This window comes from Hemiscyllium ocellatum, chromosome 29, assembly GCF_020745735.1.
Source record: "Hemiscyllium ocellatum isolate sHemOce1 chromosome 29, sHemOce1.pat.X.cur, whole genome shotgun sequence".
NCBI classification, from domain to species: Eukaryota; Metazoa; Chordata; class Chondrichthyes; order Orectolobiformes; family Hemiscylliidae; genus Hemiscyllium; species Hemiscyllium ocellatum.
In genome coordinates this window covers 20029484-20035483 of record NC_083429.1, presented here as the reverse complement: position 1 = coordinate 20035483, position 6000 = coordinate 20029484, and positions in this window count along the sequence as shown.

Below are 6000 nucleotides of genomic sequence, written 5' to 3'. Positions count from 1 at the left end.
TAAGGGGGTGTGACTTCTCGTCTATGCAGAGATTGCTGCCTTTCGTGATTTCTGCGGTATCCTCCATCATAGGGTGGGGCCAAATCATTGCAATAAAGGACCTGCACGACTTTGTGTCTGATCCAGAAACAGGATTCTGACCCAGACTGAGAGATTTTGACTGGAGTGTTGTGGGCTACTTCACCATGTTTTGTAAGTGGCCTCTTTAAGGGATAGTTCCAGATCAAAAATAAAACTGGGCACCTCAGAACTGTACAGTACAGAAGAGGCGTTTTAGCTTATTGGATTTAAATTGCTAATAGTATACTCAGTCTACACTAATCCCACTTTCCCACACTCAGCCCAAAGTTTTCAACATTGTGGTATTTCAAGAGCTTATCCAAGTACTTTTTAAAGGCTGCCTCGACTTCCCTCCCAGGTAGTACATTTCAGATTCCCATCATCCTCTATCTTTCACTTTAAAATTATGACCCCCCTCTTCATCCTTAACCAAGGGAAACTGTGACTCTCTGTCCACTTGTCCCTGCCCCTCATAATCTTATACACCTCACTTAGGTTACTCATCGACTTTCTCTGCTCCAAAGAAAACAATCCAAGTTTATCCAGCCTCTCTTCAGCTGAAATGGTTCATTCCAGACAACATCCTGGTGATTCCCCTCTGTACCCCATCCAGTGCAGTCACATTGTTCCTATCATGTGGAGATCAGAACTGCACACAATATTCCAGTGTGGCCTAACTAAAGCCTGCAGCAGCTCCACCTTGCTGGTGAATAGCTACATACCAGATTAGATTGGAAGGCTTGAGCAGCTGAGGGTTTTCCTTGAGAGAAACCAAAAATAAGCTAGATTAAATGGTAGCTCAGTGGTTAGCACTGCTCCCTCACATAACCAGGGACCCATGTTCAATTCCAGCCTCATGTGACTGCCTATGTGGAGTTTGCATATTCTCCCTGTGTCTGCGTGAGTTTCCTCCCATGGTCCAAAGATATGCAGGTTAGATGGATTAGCCATGCTAAATTGCCAATGGTGTCCAAGGATGATCAGGCTGGGTGGATTATTTACAATAGGTAGAGGGAGTGGGTTTGGATGAAGTGGTCTTTGGAGAGTCAGTGTGGGCTTAATGAGTCGATTGGCCTCCTCCCGCACTGCAGAGAATTGCAAAAAACACCCAAACTATAAAAGAATTAAGTCTGTTTCATTCTCCATTTTACTTTCAATCATTCTTTCCTGCTCCTTTGTGTCTCTCATTCACTGTCTTTGCTTGTCTCTCTCTCACACACACACTGTTAAGATAGGTTATTGTAAAAAAGCCATTGCCCACATTCAAAGCATTTCCATGATTCCAACCATTATTAAAAATGGAGCACGTGTAGCTGTTTCCATGTCGTGCACAATTAATTCATTTGCATTATAATTAATTCAAAAATGTGTTCAGCAAGATTGGTGTGGGTACGTTTTTGGAGGTGATTCTGAAAGGCAGGAATTGCATGCATTTGGAGAGGTGAGGATTGATTAGGAATAGTCAGGACGGCTTTGTGTGAGGAAAATCATGTCTTGCAAACTTGATTGAGCTTTTTAAATGAAGTAGCCAAAATGAGTGATGAGGACAGAACAGTAGATATTGTTTACTTGCACTTAGGTTCAAGGTTCTGCATGATAGACTAATTAATAAAGTTAGATCACTTAGATCACATGGGATTCAGGATGAGCTTGCCAATTGGATACAAAATTAGCTTAATGGGAGGAGTCACGGGGTGATGGTGGAGGGCTGTTTATCAGACTGAAGGCTTGTGAGTTCCATAGGGGTTGTATTGGGTCTCCTTTATTTGTCATTTATAGAAATTATTTGGATGAGAGTTTAGGAGGCGTGTTTAGTAAGTTTGCAGATTACACCAAAATTAATAGTATAGTGGACAATGAGGAAAGTTATCTAAGATTACAAAGAGATCTTGATCGCTTGGGTTAATGGGCTGAGGAGTGGTAGATGGAGTTTAATTTGGATAAATGTGCAGTATTGCATTTTGATAAAACAAGCAAGGGTTGGACTTATACAGTTGGGTACTGGGTAGTGTTGTAGAACAAAGAGACCTATGGGTTCTGTACATAATTCTTGGATGTTTATGCTTCATGTAGACAGGGTGGTCAAGAAGGCATTTAGAAAGCTTGCCTTCATTGCCCAGACCTTTGAGGTTAGGAGTTGGGAATGTCATGTTGAGATTGTTCAAGATATTGGTGAGGCTACTTAAACTCATAGAGCTGTATAATATGGAAAAGACTCTTCGGTCCAACTCATCCATGCTGACCAGATGTTCTAAATTAATCTTGTCCCAGTTGTCTGCATTTAGCCCATATCCCTCTAACCTCTTCTTATTCATTTACCCATTCAGATACCTTTTAAATGTTGTAATTGTACCAGCCTCCACCACTTCCTGTAGCCATTCATGCTATACATGCATCACCCTCTGTGTGAAAATGTTTCCCCTCAGGTCCCTTTAATATTTTTCCCTTTCTCACCTTAAATCTATGCCATCTTGTTTTGAACTCCTCTACCCTGAGGAAAAGCCCTTGGTTATTCACCCTATCCATGCCTCTCATTATTTTATAAACTTCTATAAGATCACTGTTCATCCTTCAACTCTCCAGTGATCTTCTGCAGCACCGTGCCCAGTTCTGGCTGCCCTGTTAAGGGAAGGCTATTATTAAATTGGAGAGGTTCAAAAAGGATTTATCGGGATGTTGCTGGGAATGGAGGGTTTAAGATATAAAAATAGACTGGGAAAGACTGGCACTTTTTTCACTGGAGTGTAGGAGGTTGAGGGGTGACTTTTTGTAGCAGAGAGCGGCGGGAGCTGGGCGGAAGTGAAGTCGGAGCACTGAGGCGGTTGGGAAGGTGAGTGACTGTTATTTAAGTAGATGTATTCTTAGTTATTCTCTGTTGTTCTTTAAAAGCTCAGGCTCATCCGAGAGAACGAGATCTTTCTGGACAGGACCTTCAGCGAGGTTATTACACCGACCATACCAGAAGAAAGAAGAAGGGAGAAGACGATGAGGAAGGCAGAGAGGAAATAAGTGCAAGAGACCCCGGGGGAAGTACCTGTCAGGAACAGGTTGAATCTTTTGGAAACAGTAGAGACAGACGACACTGCCAGTCCGTGAGGCGGTCAGGTCTGCCAGTCAAAAGTTGGCGTGGAGGCAGAGCCGAGAAGTCAGACATCACAAAGAGCTGAAGTAATAGGTGACTCCATAGAGAGAAGAACTAAATGGGGTTTCTGTGGCAACAAGTGGGATTTGAGGATGGTGTGTTGCCTTCCTGGTGCCAGGATTAAGGACATTGCAGACAGAGTGCAGTAAATCCTCAAGGGCAAAGGTGAAGAGCCAGAGGTGGCGGTACATGTTGGCACAAATGATGTCGGGAAGAAGAGGAGGGAGATTCTGCAGCGGGACTTCGGAGAACTTGGAAGAAAGCTGAAAAGCAGGATGTTCAGGGTGGTTATCTCCGGTTTGCTTCCAGTTCCTTGGGCTGGAGAGGCCAGGAACAGGGAGATAATGGACTTGAATGTGTGGCTGGGAAAGTTAGAACAAGAGAAGTCAAGAAAGACAATGGTATCAATGGAGCAGAAAACTCAAAAAGGGATCATGCCATAAGGTTGAGTGAAATAGGGATTGATAGGAAGGGTAAGGGCAGTAACAAATTAAAAATATTATATGTGAATGCACGAAGCATTAGAAATAAGATGGATGAGCTTGAGGCTCATTTGGATATTGGCAGTTATGATGTTGTGGGGATAACGGAGAGGTGGCTTCAAGTGGACAGGGCCTGGGAAATGAATATTCAAGGCTATATGTGCTATTGTAAGGACAGACTGACGGGCAGAGGGGGTGGGGTGGCCCTGTTGGTAAATGATATTCAGTCCTTTGCACGGGAGGACCTAGAATCAGAGGATGTAGAGTCAGTATGGATAGAGCTGAGAAATTCTAAGGGCAGAAAGACTCTCATGGGAATCATCTACAGGCCCCCAAACGGTAGTCTGGATGTAGGGTGTAAGTTGAATAAGGAGCTGAAATTGGCCTGTTGCAAAGATATTACTACAGTTGTTATGGGGGATTTCAACATGCAGGTAGACTGGGAGAATCAGATGGTACTGGACCCCAAGAAAGAGACTTTGTGGAGTGCCTCCGAGATGGATTCTTAGAACAACTGGTGCTGGAGCCTACCAGGGAGAAGGCAATTCTGGATCTGGTGTTGTGCAACAAACCGGATTTGATCAGGGAGCTCAAAGTGAAGGAGCCATTAGGAGGCAGTGACCATAATACAATAAGCTTTAATCTGCAATTTCAAAGGGAGAGGGTACAATTGGAAGTGACAATATTTCAGTTGAATAAAGGGAACTATGGAGCTATGAGGGAGGAGCTGGCCAACGATCAATGGTGCAATACCTTAGCAGGAATGACAGTGGAGGAACAATGGCAGATATTTCTGTGTATAATGCAGAAGATGCAGGATCAGTTCATTCCAAAAAGGAAGAAAGATCCTAGGAGGAGGCATGGGTGGCCGTGGCTGACGAGGGAAGTTAAGAATCATATAAAGTCAAAAGAGAAAAAGTATAACATAGCAAAGATGAGTGGGGAAACGGAGGACTGGGAAGCTTTTAAAGAACACAGAGGATTACTAAGAAGGAAATACGCAGAGAAAAAACTGAGGTACGAATGTAAACTGGCCAAAAATATAAATGAGGATAGTAAAAGCTTTTTTAGGTCTGTGAAAGGCAAAAAAATGGTTAAGACTAAAATTGGGCCCTTGAAGACAGAAATGGGTGAATATAATACGGGGAACAAAGAAATGGCAGAAGAGTTGAATTGGTACTTCAGATCTGTCTTCACTGGGGAAGACACAAGCAATCTCCCTGAGGTAACAGTGGCTGAAGGACCTGAAGTTAAGGGAATTCATATTTGCCAGGAAATGGTGCTGGAGAGACTGTTAGGTCTGAAGGCTGATAAGTCCCCAGGACCTGACGGTCTACATCCCAGGGTACTGAAGGAGGTGGCTCTAAAAATCGTGAATGCATTGGTAATCATTTTTCCAATGTTCTATAGATACAGGATCATTCCTGCGGATTGGAGAGTGGCTGATGTTGTCCCACTTTTTAAGAAAGGAGGGAGAGAGAAAGCAGGGAATTATAGACCAGTTAGTCTGACCTCAGTGGTGGGAAAGATGCTGGAGTCAATTATAAAGGATGAAATTATGACACATCTGGATAGCAGTAACAGGATAGGTCAGAGTTAGCATGGATTTATGAAGGGGAAATCATGCTTGACTAATCTTCTGGAATTTTTTGAGGATGTAACTCTGAAGATGGACAAGGGAGATCCAATGGATAAAGTGTACCTGGACTTTCAGAATGCCTAAAGTCCCACATAGGAGGTTAGTGAGCATGGCGCATGCTATTGGGGGCAAAATACTGACTTGGGTTGAAAAATGGTTGGCTGACAGGAAACAAAGAGTAGTGATAAACGGCTCCTTTTCAGAATGGCAGGCGGTGACCCGTGGGGTACCGCAGGGATCAGTGCTGGGACCGCAGCTATTTACAATATACATTAATGATATAGATGATGGTATTAAAAGTAATATTAGCAAATTTGCTGATGATACTAAGCTGGGTGGCGGGGTGAAATGTGAGGAGAATGTTAGGAAAATAAGGGTGACCTGGACAGGTTAGGTGAGTGGTCAGATGCATGGCAGATGCAGTTTAATGTGGAAAAATGTGTGGTTATTCACTTTGGTGGCAAGAACAGGAAGGCAGATTACTACCTTAATGGAGTCAAGTTAGGTAAAGGGGCTGTACAGCGAGATCTAGATGTTCTTGTACATCAGTCAATGAAGGTAAGCATGCAGGCACAGCAGGGCAGTGAAGAAAGCTAATAGCCTTCATAATAAGAGGGATTGAGTATAGAAACAAAAAGGTTCTTCTGTAGCTGTACAGGCCCTGGTGAGACCACACC